Below are 16,662 nucleotides of genomic sequence, written 5' to 3'. Positions count from 1 at the left end.
CATATACTTCAGTGTGAAAAGAATTCAAGTCTAGGAGGTGTGCACATCACCTACATGCAAAATTAACATGCACACATGAAATGAAGAAATGATGTGTGCATCACTGATCCCAGATAAATGCACAGACTAAATGAAACAACAACATTTTACTATGAGGGTGTGTGCATCACCGTGAGCACAACACCATGACGGCAAACAGATGGGAAACTGGTGATGTGTGACTATCAGGTAAAAATCATAAGAATATAAACAATTGTCTTTTATGCTGCAACCCATTTACTGACCCCAAATTCAACATTTTATTTCGTTTTCAGCAAATGATAGTAGTTTTCCCCAAGCATCAGCTTGTAATTTTCTGAAAATACAATGATCTTGTCCCAAAGATTATGTCTTCATTTTTTTGTAATAAAGTATTGTCATAGCATATTACTTTGTTATCTTTTGAAAATACATAATGGTCCCTTAACATAGCCATTAAAATCATTTTGACACCAAAGGATTGTTTTCTTTCTTTTTTTTACATATATAGATTTTTGTACTTGAATAGTGTTGTATTCATTGGGATGCATTCTAGCTTGTTTAGATTGGGCTTGTATTCTATGTTCTGTATTCTTGTTGGGTGTTCTATGGATGGGCGGTTGGGAGGCATTGAGTGAAGGCACTGGAGCATGGTGGTTGTGTAAGCTGTTCATCTGCTGTACTTGGAATAAACTTAAGGAATTCATCTCACGCACATTGTTTTGGATTACTTCATACATTTTTGGCGACAAGGTTGAGATGTTCTGAGACAGCGAAGAAGACAGCGTTCACTTGGCTTCAAGGTATTTTTTTTTCAATTTATGTTTGTGCGGGAAAGCACCAGCGGCTGATTGATTTATTGTGCTTGTGATTGCACCAGCGGCTGATTGATTTATTGTACTTGTGATTGCGCCAGCGGCTGACTGCGAGCGGATATATATTTTGATTTTGGAAAAGCTGTTTGAATTTACTTAAAGTCATTTGGAAGACAAGTTTTATACAGACACACTCGTTACGTTATCACGGTGTGGCGTTTCATCCTGTATTATTCCATCATAACTATTTTGGTGAAGCTTAAAGAAAAATATAGAAAAGTTAACCGTTACTTGTGCTCGAGCATTGGATTTCTTCTTCGCTGGACTCGTTACAAGGCTGGTGTTGCGCACGCTCATTGAAGTTGTCGCGCAATGCACTCTGGATCGCGCTGAGCTCTCTGGGAAATTGACGTCATCACGTACGCAAGGCGGCCCTCTTGGAATTATTTATCGGCATTTATCAGCATTGTGAAGTGATTCGCACATTTTTTTTATGTCCACAATTTTATTGCGAACTTCTGTGATTCGCACACTTTCAACTCAAAAGGAAATCTATCTCGTATTAATATTATTTTATTTTGAGACATTTATTTGTTGTAAAATTATTTAGGAATTTTTTTTAGCATTTCCACAATTTACCTGATTACAGTGATGTATACATTTATATTTGTGTAACCACTCTTATTTTCAGGAAGTTGATCCAATTTGTCATTTATTTCATTTATTTCACTTTCATACTATTTATTTAAGATGTCTTCTATTTTAGCGCCGCCACATTTCTTACCGGTTGCAGGAGAACCAAAAATTGAATGGGAGTTATGGTACCCCATGTTTTTGGCATATGTGGAAGTATTGGAGGAAGATGGTTGTTCTCAAAAAAGGAAACTAGATCTTTTGAGGCATTGTTTAGGTGGACAGGGAATAAAGGAATTTATGAATTTGCCCCCAATTGAAGGATCGGAGGAGACTGATGTATTTAAAGTTGCTGTAAAATAACTGTCTTTACGTATTGGTAAGAAAATAAATACCGTAATGGAAAGAATCAAGTTTTACTCACGAGCCCGTAAAGACGATGAGTCTATTGAAAACTACGTCTCAGCATTACGTGCTTTAGCGGGTTCATGCGCTTTTGATACCATCAACTATGAACAAGTTTTACGAGACCAAATCATGATGAAAACTCTTAGTAAAAAGATACAAGAGAGGTTATGGTTGGGTACTGAATCCTCTTAGAGCGCTGTGGTTAGCTAAGGGCATTGATCAGTCTGAGAAGTTTGTAAATGGATTAGAGGTCCATCTCAAAGTGTTTCTGTGAAAATTCAGAATTCCACTTCTGAAGTGTCCCTGGTTAAAAACCAGTCCTATTTAAAGAAACCTTTGCATTCTTTTAAAAAAGTGGTTGAAGTGAAAGAAAACAAGTGGGGGAAAAAGAATTTACCCCTTCTGAAAACAAATTTGGTGGGAGACGTAATTTCATAATATGTTATAGGTGTGGTAGTTTTGACCATGTTGGAAATTTTAGAAATTGTACGGCATTAAATAAAATTTGTATAAAATGCAAGAGGGTAGGCCATTTTGGGAAATGTGTAGATCTAATCAAAAAGTCTATTGCGTAACATCAGGTGAAGAAGGAATGTGTGAACAATTCAGTGAATTCAACTGCATTTCTTGCGTTGGATGTAGTGACACCAAGAATTTTCCAACTTGTTTTATATCTATTGATGGTGAAGATATTCAAATGATGGTTGATTCTTGTGCTTGGTACACTATAATTGGGAAAGAAGTGTTTGTGAAATTAAAAGGTCACAAAGAATTATTGTCTTCTGATATTACACCCGGTGGTTATACTGGAAAAAAAATTGATTTGGAAGGATTTTTTTGGGCAGATTAAAATTTTCAAGGTAGAAGAACCAGGTACAAGGTATATGTTGCTACTAAAGGTGTGTCAATTTAAGGATGGCCTCATCAGAAGGAAATGGGGATGAAGCTTGATCCTAATGCCTCACCATCTGTGTATATTGTGTCTGAGTCCAATGAACAATTTGTTGCTAGTGTTAAGGGAATGTATCCAAACGTTTTTGAGGAGAGTCTTGGTGAATTTGTTGATTTCAAACATAAAATTATTCTCAAAAGTATTGCTATTCCGGTGAGACACAGAGTATGCAATGTATCTCTTGCTTATCGAGATAAATTAAAAAGTATGTTGGCAGAGTTAGTACAAGGTAAGGTCATCGAACCCATTGAATCTTCACCGTGGGTTTCTCCGGTTATTCTTTCTCTTAAACCTAACAGGGATCTTCGGTTATGTGTTGATCTCCGCAGTCTTAATAAAGAGATTTGGACTGATAGACATCCTTTACCTAATATACACGAATTAATCTCTATGCTATCTGGGGCTTGTGTTTTTTCAACATTGGATTTGGCTAGTGCCTATCATCAGGTTATGCTGCATGAGGATTCAAAATGTTTAACAGCATTCATAACACCGGAGGGTATGTACCAGTTCTTAAGAATGCCTTTTGGTTTAGCTAGCGCGGCATCTGTATTCCAAAGGTTAATGAAGGAAGTTTTGGAAGGTTGTACTGGTGCAATAGCCTTTCAGGACGACATATTAATCTATGGGAAAGATTCCGAGGAACAAGATAACAATTTGATGAGGGTTTTGCAAAGTATACAGAATAAAGAGTTGACTCTCAAATATTCAAAATGCAAATTTAAACAAGGAAAGGTTGAATATCTAGGGCATGAAATATCTAGTCTGGGCATCAAACCTAAGTTCAACCATGTTAAAAGCATTACTGAAGCACCCGCTCCAACTAACAAAGAACAGTTATACTCATTTTTGGGACTTACTGAGTTTTATAGCAAATGTATCCAAAATTATGCTTCAAAAGTATTTCATCTTAGATTGTTGTTAAAAAAAATGCAAAATTTGGGGGGCGTGGCTTAGCGGCTGAAGATGGCGGTCGCATAGCTGTAGGGCTCCGTGAGTGAGACAGCGACCCCACAACAATCCGACCACTAATCCCACCTCAATTAACCTCGGATCGGAGGAACCCGGATCCAGGACTGAGCGGGAATCACCCGGAGGCGGAACGGCAGAAATCGGACACCGGGAGGCTGACTTCCAACATCCGTCACCAGGGGGCCTACGTCGCTCCAGCAACACCGGGATCACGTAGATCTGGAGTCCGGGAGGAAGTGAGAGGGACGCGGCACGGAGCGACCGGAAGTAAGCGGTGCCCTCCCCTCCCCCCCAGCTACGCACCGGTACCACTGATCGGAGCGCTCCCCCCCGGCTCCCCCGAGTGACTGCGCTCCCGGAAGCCCACGGAGGTTGTGGGGCGCCAAGCGGCGGCGGAGCGAGGTCAACGCTGACGCACCCAGGCGGAGAACATAGACGGCGGTAGGGGGAGGACGGAGGGCGCATTTGGCGGGGGCCGCTGCGGGCCGGCTCACAGGCTTCGACCACAGGGACCTGCACTCGTGCGGCTCGCGGCGCCAGCCGCATCATAAAGTGAGTCGGTGCCACTCTGAACACGCCCGCAATTGGAAAGGAAGCAGACCTTGCTGTGCGCACGGCAGGGGGGGGAGCAGACGCTGAGGAGCGGCAAGGGAGGAGGCGAAGGACCGGGAGGCAACGAAGGCACGGGCGAGGTGCCCCGTAGAGAACATTAAGCCCCAGAAACTGACGGTGGGCTGGGAGAGACTTTCACCACACATCGTCCAAACATAGCTGGCACTAGAAGGGGGTTTGCTGAAACGTCGTCACGTAACACAGATTGAGGTGGAGGGCGGCGCCCCAAGGCGAGAAGGAACGAAGAGCGGCAGGCAGGCAGCTCGGTGCACTGGGTTTGACTCGGGCCTGCCCTTGAACTAAAGCCTTCTTCTAACAGATTGGCAGAACTGGGATCACGCCCGATACATTGCCATCCACGGACTACCCGCTCTCCAAGTAGTGGAAGTAAGTGAACGCAAACGTCAAGGTCCACTCTTCACCCGTTACCCACTGACGCCCCACATCGGGGTTCACCAGCCTCGGGGGGCGAATACAGACCGCTGGGGAGCCGGGCCGAAACATGGCTGGCAGGGGCCCGAAGATCACCTCGTCGCAGTCTGCGCTGAACAAATTTGCGTATGAGAAGCAGGCGCACTCTCAGGCTGAACCACGCACGTCAACGGGAAAGACACCGGAGACTGATGGGACGAAAAAAGCGACACTTGAGGACGTGATGAAGGCGCTGGCACAGGTACAGGCCACAGTGGGATCCACGGCCACAGAAGTCTCGCTCCTGAGGGCGGACTTCCAGAAAATGGGAGAAAGAGTGAAACAGGTCGAAGTGGTAGCTAAATCTCTAGTGGAGGACGTCTCCGACCTACAATTGGCGATGGAACGAGTGGCAGCTGAGAACAAGACTCTGAAAGAAAAGCTGGACGATCAGGAAGGGCGCTCGAGACGCAACAACATAAGGATCCTTGGGGTCCCGGAATCGGAAGGAACCAAAGCCATGGATCTGTACGTGGAGGACCTGGTCAAGACACAGCTCAAACCCAAGGGCCTATCGCACTTCTTCTCCGTCGAAAGGGCGCACAGAGTTCCAGGGGGTCAACCCAAGACGGGGGCCGCCCCCAGACCCATAATTGCGAGATTGTTCAACTTTCGAGACCGGGACGCGATCCTGCAAACGGCTAGGAGGGCTGCGCCGCTTCAAGTCCAGAACTCCACGATAGCCTTTTTCCCGGACTATACAGCGGAGGTGGCGCGCCGACGGAGGACCTTCCTTGACATCAAACGGGAGCTGAGGACTAAGGAACTGCCGTATTCGATGCTATTCCCGGCCCGGCTGAGAGTGGTCGCGGACGGCAAGACTTGGTTTTTCGACACGCCAGAGTCAGCGCGTGAATGGCTGGATGGATGGCGTCAAGTAGGATTACCCCGCCGCTCTCAGAGAACGAACCTGAGCCAACGAGGGGACAGCCAGCCGAGATCCCACGCATCAGGTGGATTTGAATCAACGCACTCCCAGGCGCAGGAAAACGACATTAGTCTGGAAGAAGTGGAGGAGTAGTCCCCGACGTCGAACGGAATGAACATTGCCATGGCTTCAAGGGTGAGACCCGGCTTAGACACTGGCCTGGGGTAGACCGGAGAGGGCAGGGGTCATGTCTACTCCGGAGGACACTTCACCCCAGCAAGCAAGTACTGTTAATGGGTTGGGTAAAGCACTCTGCTGAGTTGGGGAGGCGGTCAGTTTTAAGCCCGTCTGGCAGGGAGGCAGGGAGGGGGGGGGACTGGGGGGGATGTTTGAACGTTTTAAGTGCACCGCAAATTGTATTAAGCTGCAAGTTTCTCCAGGTTTAGTTGGGGAAGGGAGAAGGGGTGCTCGTTGAGTCTTTTAGAAATCTACTGGATTGGTCGGGTTGTGCTGGCGGGTGCCCGCGATGTCACCTTGGGCGGGAAGGGTGGGACACAAGGGTCGCAGGACACACTGGTCACATGGATAACAACACGATGGAACATGGCGGATTGTTCACAACGTAGGGGGGAAGTGAGTGTACCTAGTCCCCGGGGAGCACCCCATCGCATACTAACATGAAACGTGCGGGGCCTGGGGGATAAGGTAAAACGAGGGCTGGTACTCACTGCATTGAAAAGACAGGGGCCGGCTCTGGCGCTTCTACAAGAAACTCATCTACAAGGGGGGACTGTCAAGGCACTTGATAGAAGAGGTTATCGAATGATGGTGCATTCAGAGTTCTCATCTGGGTCACGAGGGACAGGGATTTTACTTCAGAAATCTTCACACTTTATACCACTGAGCACGAAAACGGATGGGCAGGGTTGCTTTGCGGCCCTACAGGGACAGTGGGAAGGAAGGCTTCTGAATGTGGTCTCGATCTATATTCCACTGGCCCTTCATGCAGTCATGCTTCCAGCTCTGGGTGAATTCCTACTAGCCCTTCCAGAGGGGGACATTATACTTGGGGGGGATTTTAATGCCACTGTGGACGTTACACTTGATAGATTCCCACCCACAGTACCGTCAGGGGTTCCCTCACGCTTCCAACGCTTTCTGACTGCAATGGGTCTGGTGGACATGTGGAGACATGCGCACCCAAACATGAGTCAATACACTTACCACTCAGCTGTCCACAACAGTCTCACGAGGATAGACTACTTCTTGGCGCTGGGAGAAAGTGTGCAACACATGGACACCATAGACATACACCCTAGGGGCATTTCGGACCACTCCCCGGTTCTCTTAACACTCTCCACCCAGGGGAAAATCCGTAAACGGATATACCCTATACCGGCAGCGTACCTCAAGGTGCCTAAAGTCAGGAAAGCGCTCAAGGCGGCGACGAAGCTTTACTTCGAAGAGAATCTAGAATCTGTGCATTCGGCAGCGACCCTGTGGGAAGCGTACAAGACAGTGTTGAGGGGGCACGCAATCACTACACTTACAGGCTATAGGAGAGAAAGGGCGCGCGAATTGGCCGAAATAGAGCTGGCACTGAGAGAAGCGACAGTAACACACGAGACACGCCCCACGCCGGACACTGTCCACACACTGCACCTCCGGCAACACACGTATACGGAATATCTGCGGCATCAGGTCGGAGGGCAGATAACGGAAACTAGGAACAGAATATATGATATAGGAGACAAAGAGGGCAGGATGCTGGCCTGGCTGGACAAGAAGGGAGGGTGCTCAAGAGGTATCCAGCGGGTGACAGACAGGGGAGGTGTGATACACACGAGCCCGGAGCGAATTGTAGACATACTCGCCGTCCATTTTGAGGGTGTCTACACGTCTGACAGGGAGGTGACGGTGGAAATGGCCAGGGCAGCACTAGAGCCGATCCACACACCGAGGTTGCAGCCAGAGGCTTCAGCGGAACTAGAGGCAGACCTAACGGTGGATGAAGTCCAGATGGCAATACGAGCGTTGAAGCCCGGTAAGGCGAGCAGCCCGAATGGCATCCCGATTGAGTGGTACCAGGCCACAGCGGGACGGCTTGGTGAATACCTACTGGCCATGTACAAGGACTGCCTAGCAAAAGGCGAGCTCCCACCAGACCAAAGGCTAGCGACCATTATCGCGATACCTAAATCCGGGAAGCCACCGGAAGACTGCGACTCATATCGCCCCATATCCCTGCTCAATGCAGAAGTTAAAATACTAGCCAAACTCCTAGCTACCCGATTGCTAACACACCTGCCGGACCTCATACATCCCGACCAGTCCGGGTTCATGCCGCATAGAAACACGGCATTGAATCTGAGAAGAGTGCACGGAGTGTTGGCGGGAGCGGAGTCGATTCTCGAGCCGGCGGTAGTATTGGCGCTTGACGCGAAAATGGCATTCGATCTGGTTGAGTGGACTTACCTGTTCGAAGTCCTGGCACACTTGGTGTTCGGTCCCAAATTCATAGCATGGGTCAGGCTGTTATATGCAGGGCCAATGGCACAGGTGGTGGCGAATGGCCATATCTCACGCACATTCCCAGTGGGTAGAGGAACCCGACAGGGTTGCCCCCTGTCGCCACTGCTCTTCGCAACCGCGCTGGAACCGCTAGCACACCTAATACGGTCCACACCCCTGATTAGAGGGATTTCCTGGGCCGGGGGAGGGGAAGACCGCGTCTCACTATACGCAGACGACATGTTGGTTTACCTCACTGCTCCAGACCATAGTATTCCGGCGCTTCTGACTCTGTGTGATGTTCATGGGAAGGTCTCGGGATACACGTTAAACTGGAATAAGTCGGTATTGTACGTATTGAAGGGGCCAGGCCCGACACTGGATGCTCGTGGCCCCCTGACCGAGGCCGGTTCCTCCTTCAAATACTTGGGCATACATGTCACCAAGGACCCGACTGGATTTGCGCAGAAAAACCTGATGCCTCCTTTAGAACGGCTCAAACAAGATGTTGGGGTGTGGGCCGGGCTGCCCCTCACGATGCTGGGTAGGGCAGCGTTATATAAAATGATGTCATTGCCACGATTCCTATACGTACTGGAGAATACGCCATACCCAGTGGAACCAGGCTACTTTAGGAGAGTGTCGGCGGTGGTGGCGAGTCTCCTGTGGAGTAACCGCCCGGCCCGCATAGCGCAGGTCAAGCTGTGCAGAGGGTGGTACGACGGAGGGATTGCACTACCAGACCTGAACATTTATTATTGGGCGGCACAGCTGAAAATTATAAATCAATGGATACATGCCCCCCAAAATGACCCAGCGTTCAGAGCGGACAGAACACAATTGGGAGCTAGTACTCTATTGGCCCCTTTATACGACCAACGCAGGGTGCGCTCACTTCAGGGACCCACAAAACTCACTGCGGGGTTATGGCACAGGGCTCAGGCGACACTAGGGTGGAAGGGGAGGATTACGAAACGTACTTCCCTGTGGGACTCTCGGGCGCTGGGGAACCTACGAAACAGTAAGGGCTTCACCCATTGGGACATGTTGGGCCTGTCCACGGTGGGGGATCTGTGGGAACGGGGCACAGTGATTCCGTTCGCACAACTGAGAGAACAATACGAGTTAGGGCCACGAGAAACATTCCGATATGCACAGATCCGACACGCATTACTCGCAGCCATCCCCCCAGACACGGAGGTGCCAGAGTCCTCGCCACTTGAAGACCGTCTCCTTACGGAATACATGCCAGAACGAGCCACCTCACTCACGTATAGAAAGTTAAGCAACAATTTGCCGGACCCCATGATCAAACTTAAGGAAAAGTGGGAGGGGGACGTGGCAGCTATGGATGAATCCGAATGGAACGAAGCGGTGGCTTCACCCAAAGAAGTGGGTATATCAGCTAAATTCCGGCTCATACAGCTCAAAATACTACACAGAGAATATTATACTAGGACGACACTACATCTCATACACCGCGCACAACACCCATTTTGTCTCCGAGGGTGTGGGGAGGAGGGAACTTTCTTCCACACGATATGGGACTGCCCTCGCATTCAAGAATACTGGAGAAGTATACTGCGCACCATATCACAAACTGTAGGAACCTCCCTGATCCCTGAACCGCGCAAATGCTTACTTAACGTGTGGGAACCTAATGATTTGTCCAGGTACGGATTGCAGTGGGTCACGTTGGGTTTGGTTATAGCTAAGCGAGACATAGCACAGAAATGGGGGGCCACGGAGGTGCCGACGAGGTCACAATGGTGTGTGAATCTAGACAGGGTAATGCTTACAGAAAGAGAGGTATATAAGAACAGAGCCTGCCCGAGAAAATGGAATAAGATCTGGTCCCCGTGGAACTCTTACCGGGGAGACATCTGTGAGCCCCTACCAGAGGACGAACCGGTATCGTCTGACGAGGAAGGTGAGGACGATTAGCGTCCCCAAGAGGAGGTGGTGTGGGGGAGGGGTAGGGGCACCGGGTGGCAATGGGGAGATGGGAGGGATGACACCAAGGGGCCAATACGGCGGGTGCACCGTAGGACTTCCATGTAACCTTATCATCAGTACTGTTTGACATGAGAAATTGTAAGAGTATACCTGCAGACCAATTTGCCAGGAACTTTGCAAAGCACAGTGTGTGCGGAATCGCTTCAGCGCGAGCTGACCTATCTGAGATTTCTTTGTTGATTTTTAAGTTTGTTTATTGTATAAAACACAAAAAACAGAACCTAAACCTTGGGCGATCAGGACTTTACTTGTGAATAAGGCGCCTTACTTAAAGAGCGACTGGACCGGAACAGGGACACAGTAACGAATGTACAGACTTTTCAAATGTAGAGGCTCATTCACTTATGTTGTAGCGGCCGGCCCGCTGGGTTGTGGGCCAAGTGCTGTGTAAGATTATGTGGTGCAATAAAGGTTTTGGAAAAAAAAAAATATGCAAAATTTGACTGGAGTAAAGACCAACAAATTGCGTTTGAAATGCTTAAGAAGGAGATTTGCTTGGCACCATTTTTGAAACCATTTGTGGTTGGACAGGAATGTGTAGTAGCTGTTGATGCGAGTGGGACAGGTTTGGGGGCAGTTTTGATGCAGAGAAGTAATGGAACTGAACATATTATTTTGTATGCTTCTAGATCATTGCGTGGTGCTGAATGCAGTTATTCCACTATAGAGCGGGAATTATTAGCGTGTACTTGGGCTGCACAGCATTTCAGACAATTCTTGTGGGGAACAAAATTTTGTTTAAGGACGGACCACAAGCCATTGATTAACATGTTAGATGCAGGTGGTGGAAGAACTTTAACTGCACGTTTGGCTAGATTGGCTGCGAAGTTGCAAGAATTTCAATGTTGTGTTGAGTATATTCCTGGCCGTATGAATGTTCATGCTGATTGTATGTCTCGGTTGCCTCTACCTTTTGATGTGGATTCTAGTGATTCTGGGGAAGAATGTGTTGATGTTGCATATACTTTTGAAGATGTCAGCAGAATTGGTTTATCTGGAGTTATTTCAGAGGATGATTGGAGAAGAGCCATGAGTGAAGATAATGTTTTGTGCAGAGTTCTTGAATATTTACGTGTTGGTTGGCCAGAAGAGAGGAAGTTGAATGGTGAGTTGAGTTCATTTTTTAAGGTGAAGGACAAACTTATGTCTTCACAAGGTGATAAAATTGTTCCTCCATATGGTGTTAGAGAGAAGTTAATGACCATTGCCCATGAGGGACATTTAGGCATGTCTTGTACTAAGAGACGTTTAAGAGAATTTTATTGATGGCCAAGCATTGACAGTATTGATGATAAATGGGTTAGAGATTGTGTTCCTTGCTCTAAAAGTGATAAGTCGGTCAAACCTTTGTCTACCTCCACAACTCCTATTAAGTATGTTGATGGACCCTGGAAGAAACTGGGGATTGATATCATTGGCCCTTTGTGTTTGCCTTCTTCTAAAGAAGTTTTTGCTTTGGTTTTAATAGACTACTTTTCTAAATGGCCGGAGGTTAAAGTTGTAGAAAAAATTACTTCCTTGCAGGTAATAGAATTTCTTGATAATGTTTTTTCCCGTGAGGGTTTACCTTCAGAGTTGGTTTCGGATAATGGTACCCAATTTACCAGTAAGGAGATGGAATTGTTTTTGAAGACTTATGGAATTGTGCACAAAAGGGTTTCTAATTATAACCCACAGGCGAATGGTCAGGTTGAGCGTTTCAACAGAGTTATCAAAGAATCCATTCAACTGGCTGTGAAGAGTAATATTGATTGGCGGAAAGCTTTGCGAGCTACTTTGCTTACTTATCGTACTTCTCCGAGTGCGGTTACTGGTTATTCTCCTTTTGAAATATTGAGAGGTCGGAAGCCTGGGTTGAAACTTCTGCCTTGGTGGTTGAAAGAGAGGTATTCACAAGATGATGGTGTGGATTTTGCTCAAGCTAGAGAACGTGTACGAAATTATCAAGGGAAAATTAATAAGTATAAGTTTGTGCATCAGGAGCAAGATCAGAGAATTCAAATCGGTGATTTGGTTCGAGTAAAATTTGGAGGGACTCATAATAGGATGGGGTCTAAATGGTCTGATCCTATTGAGGTGATTGAGGTTTTTTCTAGAGCTGTGAGGGTAAAAGATGGTAAAGTTTGGAATTTCAGACGTGTTTCTCTGTTCAGAAATAGGTCTATTGTAGGGAAACCTCAATTGCCTGTAGTGCATTCTAAAAAGGTAATTCATGAAGATTCTCAGAATTTCTTTGATAGTTTCTGTGTCCCTGATCCTATTTTAGATAGTGTTATTGGGCATGGTCAAGTTCCTGGATCCATTTCAAGTGGCCATTTTAGGAATGGTATTGAGCATACTCCTTTTCCTGTTGTGGGACAGAATAGTATGATTGGGGAAATGGGAGTTGCTGATGGTACCTCTAAAGATGCAAACAAATTGGTGTGTGAACCTAGAAGGAGTTGTCGTATTAGGAATGCTCCGATAAAAATGAAGGATTTTGTGAAATACTGATGAATCTATGTTTTTTTTGTTTTTTTGTTTTTAATAGGGGGGAGGTGTGTTGTATTCATTGGGATGCATTCTAGCTTGTTTAGATTGGGCTTGTATTCTATGTTCTGTATTCTTGTTGGGTGTTCTATGGATGGGCGGTTGGGAGGCATTGAGTGAAGGCACTGGAGCATGGTGGTCTGTAAGCTGTTCATCTGCTGTACTTGGAATAAACTTAAGGAATTCATCTCACGCACATTGTTTTGGATTACTTCAAATAGCAACAATATTTTGTTAGCAAATGCAGAAATTTTCTCTCCAACACCAGGTGTAATTTTCAACCAATACTATAATTTCCTATTGCTGCATTTGTACAGACATTGGCTAAGTCAAATTCTCTTATTCCCATCTTCCAGACCAGTAATATGAGATAGCAGCAGCCTTCGAATTTTACTCGTACCAAATCACTAATTTGAATTCTCTGATCTTGCTCCTGATGCACAAACTTATACTTATTAATTTTCCCTTATCTGCCTTACTTTCTCCTCACGAGCACGGGCTACGCCTTGCACGTGCACAATCAGGCTTGAAAGCCCAAGCGTTACTATTGTTTGTGAGGGACAGCCATCTTCATACAGTGATGGTGGCCATCCCTTGCCAGGGATGTCCACCATGTGACAGACATTATCATCTAAGGCAGGGATGACAATCTAATGCTTGGAATGGGTTTGATTTGATTTTAAGTTGTGTAAAGTACAAACGAATACCCTGATGTGTCTCAGCACTAACGGATTAAAGCCCATCAATGTCGTCATATGTCAGGTAATGTCAATCATAGGTCCAGTAATGTTATGATATGACCAGAAGTTTCGTCATATGTCAAGCATTGTCTGGTGTGGAGCTGCATGAAACAGTGGTATGCAATGCCAGAACCTGCCTAGGTCAGACCATATAGTGAGGCCGTGAATGCTGGCATGTTGTTTGCCCCTCCCCTGACAACCTCTACCACGCGTGCCAGTTGACTTTATCTACTTGCACATAACTTTACCTCACACTATCTTAAAGCCTCCTTTTTTTGCTAACACTAAACCTAATGCTTATTTTTCCCTCTAACCCTTACCCTAACACTAACTTTAAACCACTCTTTACTCTAACGTTGACCCTCACCATTCCATTCACTTGAGTCACAAATCTATCCTAAACCTAACTCTTACCCTTGCTCCAACAATAACCCTCAACCTGTAGTTTCCCTAACCATAAACCTTTCTTTTATCTTCACATTCTCCCTTATCACTACCCTAACCTTAAACTCATCGGCCACTGAACCATGGGATTTATCCTCCCCAGATTTTGGAGTGGTGGAGGGGGTGCATTGGACAATATCTGCCCAGATTTTGAATTGTAAACAGAGCATGTCTCACTGTCACCCTGCACAGAAATCTGTTCTCTTGAAGTGCTGTAGCTTCAGGAGCAAATTCTGTGCGGGCACCGAGACCTTTTTGTTTTGTTAATTTTTTAATTGCAGTAATTGAGGTGTTGAACCTCTCCTAAAATCATGCCAGATGAGCCATAAGAGTAACGGTAGGTGCTTTTTTAGGTCTCGCCTGTGACATTCTAGCTTTCGCTTGCGAAGATCTATTGTTAATAACAACTTCTCATGAGACCCGCCCATTACTCACCGTTGGTTGGCCACATCGTCAGTCTCATTTTCTTGCTTCTCATTGGTCAGTCTGCTCAGTTTCACTTTCTCTCTTTGTCCCTTTGATGGAGCATGGAACACGTACTGTTTGATTTCTTTTTAGGTATCCTGCTCGTAGCACTCACATTGAGGATTTATCTTCCTCCCACTCCATTGCTTCTTGCCCCCGTCGCTTGATTGTAAAGTCATATTGCTTTTCAGTCTCAGGGGCGTAACACAGGCCCCCGCATCCCACGCAGTGCAGTGGGCCCCTAGCTCCAAGGGTCCCCATCGGCCCTGCACTCTGGCCGGAGAGCTCCTGATTGGGCCCGGAGGGGGCCCCCTAAGTACTGTGCAGGGAGGCCCCCTCACTTTTCGTTACGCCAGTGTTTAGTCTTACTTTAAGTCACGACCGTGGAGGTAATTTGACAATGGGTTTGCGCAATGTGCCACCGATGCACCAATATAACCTATTAGCAAAGAAGCTTAACATCTGTAGAGGATGTGAAGGCCGTTGGGAATCATCCTCTAATTGTCTGGCTTAAAACGCTGTAAAACAAAGTCTGAAATTACATGTCTCCAGTAAATACGTATTTTTTCAACTCGAATGAAAATATACAAACATTTGTAACAAAGGGAGTTTGCATCATCTCTAATGTGAGCTGAGAAAGCGACAAATTGTGCTGTCGAATAGAACTATTGAAAATTAACAGTACATTATTTTGAGTTTTAGACTTTTTTGAACATTTTTATTTATACATATTTATTTTAATTTCATAAGTAACATTTTTTGGACAAAAAGATGAATTCTAAGCAGTTTTTATCCACATTTATTTTAATGATGATTGTACAGACACTTTGATGTTGGTACAGTAAGGTTGTTATATACAGTAAATGAATATTATTACACTAAACATCAGCAGTATATAGGGAGCATATCTGTATATCTGCACAGAACAGCTATTTAAGCTTCCCTGAAAACGGTATTTCTTTGTTTTTAAACTTTCCATGTGGTCAATATGCACAGTTATTAGACTGACTGTCATGATTGACAATATGACGAGCACAGACAGAACAGCAAACTGTTTTTTGTTTGCAATGTGTAAAATTCAATAATAGAAAATTGGGAGTTTAGGGGATAAGTCACGTACATTTCAAGGTCAGGTCAGTTCAAAATACGCTTTATTCGATTTAAAATGTCAAATCATAAAAGCACAATAGATATAAAAAACAACATGGACGAACATGAAAATAAACGGAATAGATAACATTCATTTACGGCGGTGAAAAATTACTTACAAGTGACCAGTCATTTAACTGAGGAAAGGTGACCAGATTATGAAAATTACCTAGACGTAAACACTTGAATAAAAGCCTGTCGTAGTTACCAAAGGTAAATGATAAATAGGGTTGTATCCCAGTCTGGGTTAAAGCAGTTGGTTAGCTCTGACAGATGTTTTCATAATATTAGTGGATAACCTGATCAGCTCCAAATGGTTTACGATTAGTGCCTTTAGATCACTCCTCGTGATGAGGGACAGGCTATCGGGATTGTCAAAAAAAGCAGGGTGATCTAAATCATACATAGAGTTTTAAATATAAGCAAGCCAAGGAATGCGTTTTACCTGTTGCATATTTAGGCAATATCTTATTACATCCTGATTAAGACCAGTGGTGGCACCGGTCCATACCTTATCCCACAACAAGATTGGCTGGATTTTGATGAGGTCGGACATGTACGACAACCCTAGCTCAGCATGACAAATGTACGTAGCCGTACTACTTGGGACAGCTAAGAGATTTATCAGAAAAACGTTTCTGCTTGCTGAAGAGGCTCCACATTTACATAGCCACAAATACCAGCTCTGTACAGAGCAACTGGGATACATTTGGCGTTGTATATTGTCAACAGGTCGTTTATAGGGCGCTTTCCCAGTTTCCTGGCAAAATAAATAAATTAAGGTGCCAATAGCTTTAGCGAAAAGAAATTTCCTACAATTTCCTACAATTTAGCCCAAGAACCATTCTTGTGAAAGACAATTCCCAGGTATGAAAAATGTTCAACAAATTCAAGTTTCACTTTACTTATAAGGATATCACGACACTTGCCACTGGGCTTTCTACATCTCATAATGTATGTTTTGGCAAAGTTAACATTAAGATCAAGACTTATCATATGAGAAGCGAAACTAGTCATAATTCTTTGTAGGCCATCAGTACTGCATCATCGGCATATAAC

Source organism: Lissotriton helveticus, chromosome 3_2 (genome assembly GCF_964261635.1).
Source record: "Lissotriton helveticus chromosome 3_2, aLisHel1.1, whole genome shotgun sequence".
Lineage (NCBI taxonomy): Eukaryota > Metazoa > Chordata > Amphibia > Caudata > Salamandridae > Lissotriton > Lissotriton helveticus.
Note: the sequence above shows the minus strand (reverse complement) of the source record.